The sequence below is a fragment of the Mus caroli genome, chromosome 4 (assembly GCF_900094665.2).
Source record: "Mus caroli chromosome 4, CAROLI_EIJ_v1.1, whole genome shotgun sequence".
Classification (NCBI taxonomy): domain Eukaryota; kingdom Metazoa; phylum Chordata; class Mammalia; order Rodentia; family Muridae; genus Mus; species Mus caroli.
This window is the reverse complement of record NC_034573.1, coordinates 29610890-29626586: the sequence shown is the minus strand read 5'-3', so window position 1 is coordinate 29626586 and position 15697 is coordinate 29610890. Positions and strand designations below refer to the sequence as shown.

The 15697-nt window shown below is 43.5% G+C and overlaps 1 protein-coding gene across 3 annotated transcripts in view; it reads left to right on the top strand.

Moving 5' to 3' along the window:
• Mob3b (MOB kinase activator 3B) overlaps positions 1 to 15697 on the top strand; it is a 194867-nt gene that overhangs the window by 38999 nt on the left and 140171 nt on the right. Inside the window, exon 1 of one of the 3 annotated variants that reach the window (XM_029476414.1) lies at positions 3567 to 3962. The exons of 1 other annotated variant lie outside the window; for it this stretch is intronic. The gene's annotated coding sequence lies outside the window, so the exon portion shown is untranslated. Of the gene's footprint in view, positions 1 to 3566; positions 3963 to 11804; positions 12214 to 15697 lie in introns of those variants that run through there. One more of the 3 variants, XM_021159740.2, reaches the window with a different exon arrangement.

Here is a 15697-nt window from a genome sequence, read left to right as displayed (position 1 = left end):
TACAATTCAAATGCTATCCCAAAAGTCCCCTATACCCTTCTCCTGCTCTGCCCCACTACCCACCCACTCCTGCTTCCTGGCCCTGGCGTTCCCCTGTACTGGGGCATATAAAGTTTGCAATACCAAGGGGCCTCTCTTCCCAATGATGGCTGACTAGGCCATCTTCTGCTACATACTCAGCTAGAGGCACGAGCTCTGAGGGTACTGGTTAGTTCATATTGTTGTTCCACCTATAGGGTTGCAGACCCCTTCAGCACCTTGGGTGCTTTCTCTAGCTTCTCCATTGGGGGTCCTGTGTTCCATCCTATAGATGACTGTGAACATCCACTTCTGTATTTGCCAGGCACCGGCATAGCCTCATACGAGACCTGCTTTAGCTTCTTAAATAGATGGAATTACAAACACATGCAGCTGTTCTTGGCATATATAAATATATGCCAAGAAGATATATGCATGCATGTATATATAATGTGTATATATGCATATTCCATGTGTGTGTGTGTGTGTGTGATTATTTTAGCTGTATGTGTATATGTATACAACATGTATGCCTGGTGCTAGTGGGTGAGAAGGGTGTGTCAGGTCCTCTAGAACTGGAATTACAGATAGTTATGAAGTAACATGTGGGTGCTGGGATCTGAACCTGGGTCCCAAGTACTTTGGGATCAGTATTTTGAACAACAACAAGTACTTTGAACCAGATGAACAACCATTCCATCCTTTCCTACTTATTTTATTTTATTTTATTTTATTTTATTTTATTTTATTTTTTACTATTTTAATACATGAGTGAATCCATAAAGAACATAACATCAAGTTTTGCTGTTGTTTTCTTGACTTTTTAGAGATTCATCTGTGTTGAGGCTGGCAAGAAGATATTTGACCAGGATGCGCCACTCTCATGATGATATTGGCCTTTATTTTAGTTCCTTGTTGAGCAAAAGGACGCAATTCCTTTCTTTCCTTTTGCAGTGTGATGTTTTCCTTTCCAGAGATCTACTTCCAGCTAGGGTGCCAGCTTCTACTTTTATGTCGCTCCAGCACGCCACCCCCAAGCCCACTCCACCCACATACACACAGTTTGCCTTTCATCTCCTAATTAGGGAAGTCCACGCCTTGCCACCTCCAGTCTGTACTGCGCTCTATGCCAGCAATATCGGCTCTCTTCCCATGGAGAAAGAAATGGGATTAGTATGAATGGGGAGACATTCAAGGCAAGTGTGATTTCGGTTCAAGGTGAAGGCATTAACTCCCACCAGCCATAAGCCCATTTACTGCTTTTGACAGTGAGAGCCAAGGCGGATTAGCTGCTGCTGGGGATGGCTTAGGGAGCCTGCTGCCTTCAGACCTGCCTGAGATGAGGGAGTGCACACAAAAGGCTTCTGGGGGATTTCTGTGCAATGCTGAAAAGCTTAATTGATGGGGAGAAAACCAAAAGTAAAGAGGAGAATGGACAGGGAAAGCAAAGAGAAATGCAGTCCACACACCCACTTTTGCCAACCATGAAGAGCACACACTAGGAAGCCACCAGGATGGGGCCCTGGAAGAAAAGTGGTTTGCAGATGTCCAGCCTCAGGGCATCATAGAGCAGAAGATGGCAAGCCAAGTGTGAGCTTGAGACAGCAGATGAGTGGCCATCGGAGATGCTAGCTCACCTGCCTCTCAGGAGCCGGTGTCCATCTTGGTAGGCTTCTGGATTGATCTGGCTTGCAAATCTCTGTCCACTCAGGTTAGTTGGTACACTAGACTGTTGTTTCTCTTGAACTCTGATCTTGAAATAAAGATTATTGATCACATGGAAGTGGAAAGGGTGCGCCTAAGAAGTCATGGCCAACCTAAATGGTGGAGAGGCAGAAGCCCGGATATTGTAGAAGAATCAGTGCGGGGAGAATAGTCAAATAGCTTCAGGGTGAGAAGGTATACAAGTGTCCATTACCATGTGGTGTCATTCCAATGCGGATACAAAAGGCAGGTGCCACACACTTGATTTCTGAGGGTCACTGCTCCAACAGTCCTGACGTAGCAACTTTCAGTGGGAAGCTACTGGACTGCAAGTCACACAGGGAAACCAGACACATTTGTTCAGTTTGTGACTCAAGGTATAGCAGAAAACACTTACATCAGTCCACCTGTATGCCACCCTCCCCATTTCAGGGAGCTATTTCGGTCCCAAGGGAGTGCTCACAGGGCTCTGTGTCACAGCTGAACACCACAAGATGGGAAAAATCCCTGTCTCCTAAGGGGTCTTACACATCTTCACTTCCATTATCTTTTTTACCCTGAAATGTAAAAAACGTCTCTGGGTAGACGATACTTCTGTCTTTACTGTGTTGACTGGGAAATCTGTGTGCTCTCTGATCTGCAGGCAGATAGTACCTCTAGCTTCCCAGTCTGTTTGCTGTGCTGATATCCCAGAAAAGAGTTCTGCCTATTTTGTTCATCACAACAAACCTATCCTGATCCATCAGGTCACAAATGTTGATTGCAAAAATTCAGTGTGGATTTTCAACTCTTTATATGTGTATATATATGTACACACACACACACACACATACACACACACATATATATATATGCCATATATATATAATATATATTATATATATAATCTTATCTATCAACTCAGTGAGTTTGCGCTTAAGTGGTCTGCAAGAGTCACTGCATTTTTTTTTTTTTTTTTTTGGTTTTTCGAGACAGGGTTTTTCTGTGTAGCCCTGGCTGTCCTGGAACTCACTTTGTAGACCAGGCTGGCCTCGAACTCAGAAATCCGCCTGCCTCTGCCTCCCAAGTGCTGGGACACTGCATTTTTTATATGCTGAGTAGCTATAGTATTAGATAATGTCTTAATACTTTTTTCTATCACAAAATCAATATACTCTCAATGCCTACTACTCAATAAGCACCAAGAGAGAACAAGGGGGGAGGGGATTCCCAAAACTCAGAGTCACAGCCATTCTTCTATAGAGAGTTGAGGAGTTCTGAGGTACAGAGACAGGAGCTACCCAGAGGCTCAGTCACTGAGGCATGACCACCCATGGGGATTGCTGGAGGCAGTGCTGAGCTTAGGGGCCTGTGACTGGGTGGCAGATCTAGTGCTTGGCTGGGAGAGTGGCACTGGGTGGGTGGGGGTGCCTTGGCATCTGGGAAAGAAATAGGTAAGGAGGCCACAGGGGAGGTAGGGAGAGTTCAGGTCAGCAGGGGAGTCCTCTAGCTCAAGTCCCCTTCCTGCTCCTGTAGGATGAACTTCCTGGCCTCTCCCTTAGTGGATTGTTGTGAGGCACAGAGAGGGTGAATTATCAAGCAGCGTCAGCAATGGCAGATGTTCAAAGGCAGAGGTTGTTGCTCCTGGAGGAGGAAAGAGCAGCTCGCTTTGTTAGAGCTCATGCAGGGACTGTACTGTGGCACTAGCCTGATGGTGTTGGAGTCCCATCTCTGCTGCTCTCTGTTTAAGCAATCTTAGCTAGATGACGTAACTTTCTCAGTTTCCTTATCTATAACCCAGGATTATTAATAATACCTTGCAGGTGTCCTGAGAATTAAAGAAGTTAATATTATACAGTAAGAGATAGGCACAAATGAGTTGCTGTGATGCCCACTGTCGCCTGAGATTTACCAGGCGACAGTGGGGATCATATCCAGCTGAAACTGTCCACCTGGCAATAGAAACCACGAGCCCAGGACTCAAAGGAGTGGTCTGTTTAAAAGAAACTTTGGCAAGGCAGATTTTCCAGAATGGCTTTTGTGTTGACAAGGTTAAGGGCTAACAACAGTCACATTCCATTCCCTCAGGTTTAAAGGTCACCTTATTGTTAAGTCCCAGAATCCATGTCCAGGGCAAGTACCTCAAACAGACTATATGCATGGAACTCATTCAGTGGGACCCAAGGGAGCCCATACCTGAAAATGAGCTACCTACAGGAAAAGTCTGAGGAAGCCTTGGACCCTGAGGTTTGAGAGTCCAGGTGAGGAGAGAGGGAGGGGAGGAAAAAGAGCAAGCTTACACTAGCTAGCAGGCAAGTAGGGCAGAGTTGTTGTGTTCAGGTCTAAGGCCCCTAGGGTAAGTGCAGAGCAGGGAGCTATGGGCAGGCCTGAGGAGCAGTGGGAATGCCTGGAGGTGGCTCCAAGAATGTCCCTGGGACCACTCCCATGCAGACTTCTTCATGGCCCTTTAATGTGGAAAGGGGAGGGTGAGTCTAAGACTGGATAACAGCAGTTGCTTTCCAGGTGCTTTAGAATCTGCCCCCCCACACACCGTGTGTGTGTGTGTGTGTGTGTGTGTGTGTGTGTGTGTGTGTGTGTGTGTGGTGTGTGTGTGTTTGTGTGTGTGTGTATGTGTGTGTGTTTCTGTGTGTGTGTGTGTTTGTGTATGTGTGTGTATGTGTGTGTGTGTTTCTGTGTGTGTGTATGTGTGTGTGTGTTTCTGTGTTTCTGTGTGTGTGTGTAGAAACAGAGCAGGATTTCCTTGTGCTTCCCACCAGCTCCATCTCGCTTGTGCAGACCTAGAAATGCCCACTTCCTGTATCTCTCTGCCTCTACAGTTTTGTTTGGATTTTAGAGTAAGACTTAAGGAAGCTAACCTGGTTTGAACGCCTCCACGAAAGCTCCAGGAGGCTTAGTTGGATTAGGGCTTACAATGACTGAACTGTCCTAGCCTTAACCCCTCCTTCTCCACATTTCGTTCAAGTATGCATAAAAGACTCCTCACCTCTGATTTCAGCCCACTCCCTAGACAATCCTGACAAACCATGCCTTTGCAAAAGAACATTCCTTTGGAACTGCAGGTAGTAGCACTTCTCTCTTGGGATGTCATTTACTTACCAGGAGCTCAGGTGGAACCTGGCCTGCGCCTTTTGAGCTCAGCAGGCCTGTACTATCCTGCTTTGATCTCCTTTGTTCCCTTTCCTTGCCCCTAAGTCATGCAGGCCCCTCCTTCCACCAGAACTTGGATTGGACTGAAAGTCTTATCCTTTCCAGTCCCATGAGAACTCCAGTGGGCATGGCTTTTCCTAGGCCTGGTGACTTCATGGAGGCTTCATGGAGGGTGGGGAGCTGAATGTGGACCCCCTCCGCCATGATAGTGGCCAGTTAGCCCTGCACTGCTATACTTTCTCCAGTGCCTCTGCACCTTCAAACCACAAAGGGGACCAGATCTTTGAGACTTTCTGAGGTCCTTTTCCACCCACGCACATTCCAAACATATCAGCATCTGCCCACACCCCACATTAAGTGTAATTTTTGCTTCGGGTCATGAAAAGCGTGTTTATTATTTGCTTTTTGAAATCATTTGACTGTAAGTAGCTCATGCCATTTATGATTGGCTCAATTTTCTCCATAGCTATACAATCCAGGGTTCTTTAAAAGAAAGAAAGAAAGAAAGAAAGAAAGAAAGAAAGAAAGAAAGAAAGAAAGAAAGAAAGAAGTCCTATGAATTATTTTCATATAAAATAAAATATTTTTTTTTAAATTGACTTAGCAAAGAAGTAATCATCATGTTTGTAGACATTTACTTCAATCCTGAGAAACTTTGGGTTTTTTTGTTTTGTTTTGTTTTGTTTTTGCACTGAGGAGGCCATAGTCTCTCTAAAACCATTAGATCTTTATGTACACTGAGAAAAGATTAAACTGGAGGTGCCAGGAAGCCTGACAGCCTGAGTTCAATACCTCAGACCCACATGATGGATGGAGAGAAATGACTTCTGGAAGTTGTGTCCTCTGACCTTCACACAGTGGTGCTGGTATGCACACCAGCCTGCGTGTGCACATGCAGATACACAAATAAGGTTTTTAATGTAACATAAATAGAAGGACTTGTAAAAAAAAAAACAACTTCTAGAAGTTGTTGGTTACCCCCTTAACATTTGCTGTAGCTCCAGTATATCTTGCAGTCAGGAGGTCACTGTTGTATTTCTCAAAGTTTGTAGCTAGGTGGTATGGAGTTTCTCTTGTAGCATGCAAAATAGCTTCCAGCACCATGACCATTATTAGTCAGTAGGAGTGAAGCTTCTAGTTGGTAGACGGGCAGCAGCATGATTTCTCATGGTTTTGTTGTTGTTTAATTATGGCTGTTGTTTGTTTGTTTGTTTGTTTTGGGGTTTGGGTTTTGGAGACAGGGTTTCTCTGTATAGACCAGCCTGTCCTTAAATTTTCAGAGATCTGCCTGCCTCTGCCTCCTGAGTACTGGGATCAAAAGGTGTGTGCCACCATGAATTCTCCATATTTAATGACTTAAATAAATTGTATCTTCAGCAATCTGACTTTACTATAAGATTGTGGATGGACTTAAGGGTCATGAGATGGAACCCGTATCTGACAGTGCTATAGTGTCCAAGAACCTGAGACTAGACAGATCCTGAGCCCTAAGGGAAAGCTAATATTATTATTCTGCTAGAGGAACATAGCAATATGCTATTCCTAATGACATCCTGCTCTACCCGCAGATCAGTGCCTCACTCAGCCCTCATCAGAAGCTTCTTGTAGTGATGGCAACTAACACAGAGATCCACAACTAGTCAAAGTGAGAGCATGAGAGACTTGGGAGCACTTGGGCCTAAAAGGGATGTCTCTATCAAACCCTTCCCTCAAAGACTCAGGGATCTATGGAGGAAGAAGAAAGATAGTAAGAGACAGAGGTGATAGATGACTCCCAGGAGAAGCAGCGTCATTCAGCACAACACATACGTGTGTGAATTCATATGTGTATGTGACAAATATATGACGCTTGGTATAAGACTTGAACAGGTTGAAATCCGTCAGAGTTCCCAGCACTGCAAAGGAAAATGGACACAAAGTCCCACCCTTAATTAAGAAGGTATTTGAAAATGATACTTGCTGAGAAAGGGAAAATGGCTTTTTTATAATGGAGTGACACTGGGTTTATCAACCGCACTCCAGATAAAGCCCCATGCTGAAGAGTAGCTGGTCGACACAAGACAGAATCCGTGTTTTCTTTGTTTTTGTTCTTAGTTTGTGTGTGTGTGTGTGTGAGAGAGAGAGAGAGAGAGAGAGAGAGAGAGGGTGCTCACAGTCATACACGCTTTGCTTTGTTTTGATTTTGCATATTTTTGATCAAGAGATGGAGAGCAGAGAGGACATGAAGTTGGGTGGTTGGTTTGGTGTAGGGTGCTGGGGATGATCTGGAAGAAGTTGGAGGGGGGAATAGAACATGATCAAAATGTATGAAAAGATTACATTTTAAAAAAAGAATATAGAAAGATATAATACTGAAATAAAAGAAAAACCAAGACAGAATGAAGTAAAAGATCGTTAAATGAACATATGAATTAACTTTGTAAAGAAAGGCTTGTTGGATTCTAAAGACACGTGGACCGAAAAGTCACGAGAGGTTAGGATTAGAATTGGAGGCACACATCTGAGGGCTGTGATTCTGAGGGACGTGAAGGTTTCCGTTGCTTTAAAATTCAGTGAGTGAAAGACTGCGCTACAACTACTAAAAGAATATCAGATGATGTAACTTTCAGAGTGGTTGGGAAGGAAAACGGAGATGGCCAACCCAAGTAGTTATAGGAAACCCCGGAGAGGAGAGCAGAAAAACCCAGGAAGTATGGCACAAAAGTGAGGCACAAAGAACTGTGTAGAGGTGAACTGAGAGACAGCGATAATCATAACAAATACAGATCAACTAGTGCTACACTAGAAAGACAGCCCCAAACTGAAATGCCTTCTGGGAGGAGAGAGCCCTTCCCCTCCCCGCCCTGCTCCCCAGTCAAGGTTTAAGGCAGGCCCACCGACAAGGGAGCTGCATCACCTGAAGGGTCCAGCCTCCACCCTGGCTGCTTCCCGTGCCAGCACCAGCCCCCATCAAGCCAGAAGAAAAGAAAAATAACTATCTTCTTGATTGTGGAGTCTGATGTTTGAGCCAGTTCCTGCAATGGCAGTTCTTCCGGGACCACGAAGGAAGAAGCTGAAGTGTTGTTCATCGTGGCTTATTTTTCTTTTCCTCTGTCTTTCTTTTCTTCCCCGTCCTCCCCAGCATGTAGGCTACCTTTAAAATCATGCCTTTTCTAAACAGCCTGGATACCCAGGTATCCAGGAGGGGCCCCGAGGAGACTTGGTGTAAGCAGAACAGGCATAACAAACCTCCAGACATTATTTTAGGTTTGGAGTGACCACTGGAGCTGCATGTGTTCGACGTTTGAATTATCCTGCATTTTTCCTATCCAGTAATGTTAGGTCTCTCAGCCAAATGATAAGGTTGAGCAGGGTGGAAATTACAGGGCGAGGCTGCCAGCGGTGCGTGCGCATCTCTTCCGTTGATGTAGCAAAGTTTTGCAAGAGCTACTCTTCTGAGTTGACTTTTTAGGTTTTCAACTTGATATTTTTCTTACTGCGCATTTTCCCATGTGTTTCTTCCGCGTCTAGGGAGTGAATTGTTAACAATCTATTTTCTTTTTTCCTCTTGGCCCCACCCTCCTTGTGTGTGTGTGTCAGGCTTGGTGGCAAGGAGTGACCTATGGAGCCATCTCACTGGGCCCTAAAGAGGGTGTTTAGAGTTTCTGTCTGTGAGGATCTATCAGCAGTATATTCATCGTGATTTTAAGTGTGTTTGAGCATCCCTCTCTCCTCCACGATACTCTACTTCTCTCCCATCTCCTCTTTCATTACCCCTAAAATTATGATACATAGGTTTCCATTGCAAGTTATAAACATTATTCAGACTTGTTTTTCCTCGGTCAGGCAGGGTAAGAAGCTTAGACTAATGTAACTTAATGGTCCTTCCACACTGCTGCTACCTGTAATATAACCACAAGTTGTTTATAACTCCCTGATAATCTGGGGAAGAATGTATCTTTTAAAAGATGAGGATGCTCACAAAGGTAATACGGTATTCTGTATCTTCTTCATTCACCATTATTTACATCACTTTTTCCTGGTTCACTTTATCCTGAAACAGATTGTTAGTAATTTCTCTCAGAGGTTTTCATTTTTGGTTTTCTTTTTTTTTTTTGGTATGGGTTTACTTTATTTCCTCCTACTTTTGAGCAGTCATTGAATTGGGAATAGAGAGTAGTTTGGTCAGGGTGATCTTTTGAAAAGGTCTTTGAATTAAAAAAAAAAACATATTACACTTGTTTATTTTGTGTGTATGCTTGTGTGTTTGTTCACAACAGGAGTCTACTTTGTTCTTCCACCTTGTGTGCCAAGGATTCAGTGCAAATAACTCATTAGGTGTAGCTACAAGCATCTTGACTCGGGAGCTAGCTTACTGGCCTGCAGTGCAGTCCTTACGCCATTCTGAATGCTAGTCTGTTATATATCCTGTAAGCAACTTACCTTTGTGTTACTGTTTGGAGATTTTCTTTTTAGATTTGACTTCATGCTGTTTTTTCACAGTTTCTGGTGTTCGTGTGTGTGTGTGTGTGTGTGTATGTGTTTAAATTTTAAATTCTGCTTTCTATTTGCAGTTTTCTCACGCAACACATATTAAGGGACTGGAGAGAGAGTTTGGTGATTAAGACCATTTGATGTCTTGCATTGGTAGAAAGTTTGTTGTCCAGGATCCTTGTCTGGCAGTTCATGACTACAACTAACTACTACTCAGCTAATGCCCTCTTCTGGCCACTGAAGATGTCTACACACACACACACACACACACACACACACACACACACAGAGTAAATAAAACAAAGCCTAAAAGAACACATATTAAGAGAGATCAGTAAAGAGTAGTAGGGGCCAATATGATCAAGTACATTTTATATATATATATATATATATATATATATATATATGTGAGAAAAGAAAACATGTTTAAGCAAGTAGATATTTTACAGAGTTTCTCTGTATAGCCCTGGCTATCCTGGAACTCACTTTGTAAACCAGGTTGGCCTCAAACTCAGAAATCTGCCTGCCTCTGCCTCCCAAGTGCTGGGATTAAAGGCATGTGCCACCACCGCCCAGCTTAAAATAACTTTAAAAAGACAACAAGGAGCATTAGAAGAAGGAGGAGGAGGGGGAGGGGGAGGAGGAGGAGGAGGAAGAAGAAGAAGAAGAAGAAGAAGAAGAAGAAGAAGAAGAAGAAGAAGAAGAAGAAGAAGAAGAAGAAATGTATTGCTTGAATTCTGTGAAATTCTAAGCCTTATCATTTCAATTTTAATATTGCTTCTCTTTCTTCCTGGAATCCAATTTAAAGTTATGCTTTAATTTTTTTTCCAATTTACTTTTCACTTTCTATAGATCTTCTTTCACATGTCTTCTCTCTGCATCATTAATGTATTTTCTTCAGATCTATCTTTCACCACATTATTTTTTTCCAGCTGCAACTGAATGCATTGTGTTTTTCCTCTTTTTCTTTTCTTTGTTTATTTTATCACATATTTGAGACGGTGTTTCAGTCTGTAGCTTAGGCTGGCTTAGAATTCACTAAATAATTCAGACTAGCCCAAATCTCAAGGCAATGCTTCCATTTCAGTTACGAGACTTCTAGGATGACAGTCATGATTACCATGCCTGGTTTGTATTTTATTTTTAAAAATTTTATTTACAAGCTGTTGAGATGACTCAAGACTCAGCTGATAAAGCTGAGATGCGTGCCACCCTGCGGTCAATCCTTGGAACCCACGCTGTAGGAGAGAACTGACTCCTGCCTGTTGTCATCCCCGTGGTGTGCAATCATTCACTGACACCATGTCCACCTTGCAGCTCCACCCCTACTAATAAGTAAAATGTAATCAAGTCAAATCAAAATATAATCATAAAAGAATCCTATTTATTTGTTTTTTCCTTTTTCTCATGAGGATGGTGCTTTGTACATTTTCTCCCTTTAGGTGGGTACTTTTGCAAAGTATTATTACTGTAATAATAAAGTTGATGGCTTTTCTCTTACCCACCCTTGGGATGCTGTTTGCTCCACTTGCTGTGAACATGGCTTCTCTTCTGGCTTTACCTCCGATCTTTGTCTGATTTGTTCAGTAGAATGGTTTATCCTGAGGGAGACTCATGAGCCTTGAGCTATCTGAGTTTGCTTCGGCGAAGGTCTTCCTGGTCCGGGGAACATTTTTATGGTTCGAGATTCTTTTACAGTGTAAGCAATGTAAATCTCGGTGACATGCTTATGCGTGGCATTGGCTTGGTGCTTGTTAGGTGACCTCTTCATACTCTTTGGATGTGCTTTTTATTAATGTACGACACCGTAGAAAAACACAATACAGACTTGCCTGCTTCCTGGGGACAGGGGTAGTTTTTGGAGTTCTACTTCCATGTGGATGGAGCATTTCCAGAATCCTGGTGGTGTAGTTTTCTCACTCTGGCTTGTTTTCCTTGCAGGGGAAGGGCAGTTTTTACCTGCCCTCACTTGGGCTTTTCAGTTTCAATCTAGGCTGAAAGCAGCTGTATCCAGATCCAAGCCACCCCTGGTTCTTCAGCCTGTTGCTTTGGCTTTGGGTTCACTGTTCAATTCTGGACAATGTTAAATAGAGCACTATGCTTTCTACAGTTATGAGGTACATTCTTAATGATGGCCAGCCTGGGTTGTATTTTTACATTTGGAATTGAAGAGGGGATGCTGATGAATTCAGTCTGACATTTAGTTTTAGTAAAGTAAACATATTCACAAACTATTAGCTACTTATTATGTTCCTGGCTTTGCTTTGTTAGGGTATAAAAAAATGAATAACTCAAAGTCTTTGATTCCCTTAAAGGAAAGGCAAAAGGAACAATACATGAAAATATGATAAAATCAGATAAAGTCAGAAATGAAGGAAGAAGGACCAGGTTGGATGAGCTCATTTTATTTTGGATCCAAGGGACCATTAGTCAGAGGCTCACATAGGAAGAGGAAGCGAGAAGCGGCACCTAGATGGGGTTAACAGTAGCAGCGAGTTTTTACAGTTACTTTCCTCATAACGTGACAGGAGAGCTGAGTAGACGCAATGCAAGAGCGGAAGGGTTTTATGTTCAAACCCCAACAGCAACCTCTTGGGTTAAGATCTGAGGTCCGTGCAACAGGAAACTGCTAATCCCCATATTAAAAATTATCTAAGCATTTCACAATGACTCATAAAGAGCATTCAACCAAGCGCAAAGTTCTCCTGAATGTGCTGTCTGGTCAGCGAGAGGAAAGAGGAAGTAGCCCCTGGGACTCTGGGGAGAAGAGCAGACTACGAGAAGAGGAGGGAAGAGTGGAAGCATCCACCTGCCCTCCTGAGATTTTTGGCAAGACTGTTGGAGTGTCCTGGGCCTGACGCCACCTGTTGGGTGAGTTTGCGTCTCCCAGAAGCAGCTCTGCTTTGGTGTCCTTGCCATGCTAGGCCATGCACCAGGAGTAACCCCTAGGAAGGGCAGCACTGACACAAATGCAGAGGATGATTTCAAAGCACAGCAGCTGTTCCTGGCAATTAGGTTCCCAGTATCCTGGACACTTAGAAGTGTATAAGGCACATTCCTTTTAGGGAGAGGAAACAGTGATTGCAATGGCTCTTGTTATAGGCCGAATTATGCTCCCCAGCTGAAGTGCACATGCCGGAATCCTAACCTATAGTAGCCCCGAATGTGACTCTACTTGGAGATAGGAGTGGGGTGCACTGGAGTAGAATGAGCTTCTAATCTCACATGACATCTGCCTTTTTAAACAGTGCTATGTTTAAATATATATGTGCTCACAAGAACCCCAGGTGAAGGTGAGAGTAGCGATGGGACAATGAGCCAACACTGGAAATTGCCAGCAAACCACATAAGCACGGAAAGAGGCACAGGTCAGACATTCCCTGGCACCATCAGAGAGCATGGTCCTGCCAACACATGGGTTTCACATTTCCATAAATGAGACAATGCATTTCCATCTTAAAAGCCAGTTGCTTTTTGATGCTCTGCCTAGCAAACTAACAGAGACCTGGAGTGAGAATAGATTTTGGGTGCTATGGAAACATTAAAGAGGGCAGTGAAGACAAACCAGGCCAATGAGGGGAGAACCCCAGAGGCAGGAGAAGGGTCAGGGGGTCAGGTCTATGTGTCAGGCTTCATGAATTAACGTGATGAGTTTAGCTTTTATTCTGAGTATCATGGGAAGCCTTTCAGGCTTTGGAGAGGGCAATGGACTGATTTCACTTAGATTTCAAAAGCACCCTGATCTGGAAATAAATTGTAGAGGAAAAAACAGATGCAGAGAAGTCTATCTGGTCTGTGGAATCAGTAAAGGAAGAGAGTAGCTAGCGATCTGCATAAGAGTTCCTGTGTAGGTGGCATGAAGTATGAGACATGAAGACATGATGTCAGCTAAAATGTAGACTATATAGTTTATGGAAGAACTGGATAAGCACTATGAAGGAGATGAGTCAGGAATTCACATATATGTGGATTTCTTTTTTTTTTTAAGATTTATTTATTTATTATATGTAAGTACACTGTAGCTGTCTTCAGACACCCCAGAAGAGGGCATCAGATCTCATTACGGATGGTTGTGAGCCACCATGTGGTGGCTGGGATTTGAACTCAGGACCTCTGGAAAAGCAGTCAGTGCTCTTACATGCTGAGCCATCTCTCCAGCCCATATGTGGATTTCTATACACATATACAAATATATGTTAGTATAGAACAACTAGAATTCTTTTTGAGCCAGGATCGAGGTGAAGTGTTCAAGGTGAATGTTTTAGAAGTAGCATGTTGTTTTATGTGTGCATGACCACATTACCATGCACACACACCCATTTTCATGGGCTTCTATCAGTATCACTGCAGATATGTTAACCTCATTGTATTCTAAGGACTAGCCAATATTTCTTGAATGGTGGCATCACTCTGGGTGGACTTCTGAGTTGTCTCCCTCTTTGTGTGTGTGGTTGTCATCAGTGATGCTTAAATAGGTGCGTTTATCAATTGCTGTAGCTACACAGTATTCCTCCAACCTAGTGGTTGACAGTATCACCAATTATCTCACCGCTACTGTGGGTCGGGCGAGACAGCGCAGCTTAGCTGACTCTTAGGTTTAGCATTGCTTGGGAGAAGCATCTCAAGGTTCCACTGTGGAAGAGCTGCTTCTGCCTTTCTCAATGATCGCCAGCAGGATGCAGCTCCTAGTGGACGGTTGGTCTACGAGCCTCCACTCCTCACTGCCAATTCACTGCAAGATGCCCTCGGTCCTTTGTGATATGAGTTTCTTGACAGAGCCACAACATGGCAGCTCCTTTGTTTTCAAAGTAAGCAAGCAGGAGTGGAAAGTACATGAACCAAACAGAAGCCACATCGAAGTGTTTCTTCTTACATTCTTCCAGTCATTAGAAGGAAATCACTAGTTCCAAACTCAGAAAGCAGAGAGGATTATACCAAAGTATGGATACTAGAGGCAGAGATCATTGAGTCTATCTTAGAAACCTGCCCACGGGAATAACCTGTATACTTGTTTTCAATAGGTGGGTTCTCTGAGGAAGGAAAAAAAACAAAAACAAAACTAAAGAGGCATCAGACTTGGCTTTGAGAATAGAGCATAGGCAGGCAGAAGGACCCGAGTTCAAATCCCCAGCACCCACATAAAAGCTGTGTGTGGCTGTGCATACCTGTAATACCAACACTGGGGAAAAAAGACAGGCAGACCTCAGAGGCTCCCAGGCCGGCTGGTTTAGCAGAAATGAAGAGTTCCATGTTTGGTGAGAGACCCTGCCTCAAACAATGAGGTGGAGAAGCAATTGAGGAAGTCACCCGGTTGTTCTCTGGCTGCCACACATACCTGGATGTAACCCCATGCACACAACATGTTAAGATTTCTCCTGGATGGCATGGCGGCCCTCGTTTGTAATCTAAACACTTGGGAAGCAGAAGCAGGAAGATCAGGCGTTCAAAGTCATCCTCAGCTGTTGTACAGAGGTCTGAGGTGACCCTGAGATCCATGAGATCCTAAGCCTTAAGAGAACAATCTCATCTACACGAGCTTTCTTTACAAAAGCGTCAATGGACTTCTGGTTCATTTTGATGAGATGGTTTCGTCCCTGCTGTTTCCTCCTCTGAGATAGATCTTGAAAGAGCCTTTGACAGATTTTTGTTATAATTATCTCGACTTGCTACCTTCCTTTTCTTTATCCCTCCAAAAGATCCTAGAACAGGAAATAAATCGCTGGGTGTCTTATGATACAAAGGTATCAGCCAGTACACGCCATTCCTGTCAACCTGGTAACCAGTCAGGTTATGATGACCTGGGCTGTGCCATTAAAAAAAAGAATCATTGTCTTTACTTGTTCGGCGGCCTTGGGTTAGATTTATTGAGGAGAGGGATTAGAAATCACAACCAGGACAGTCAGGTGGGCCGGTGACGTCAAGGGAACCCCCACTTGAATCATCTTTTCTAAATCATAGGTGCTCCAGAGCTTCTGAGAGTGGAAAGTTCATGTCGGTTTCCTCTAATGTCACAAGACTAATTTTTATATTTTATTTTATATTTTTCTACTTTGCTTTTTGATAAGGCTGAGTTTAGGGACCTAGGTGTTCATTTAATCTCTGCTGGTAACTTTTTAGAAAGCAACGCTTGCTGGTCATGGCAGTAGTACCTTTAATTCAAGTACTTAGGCAAAGGCGGATGGATCTCTAGGAGTTCAAAGCTCCTTGGTCTATGTAGACCAGCCTAGTCTACATAGCAAGTTCCAAGCCAGCCTGTACTACATAGTGAAACTTCATTGAGAGAGAGAGGAGGAAGAGGAGAAGAAAGAGGAGGAGGGGGAGGAGGAAAAAGAAGAGGGAGAGGCAGAAAAGGAAG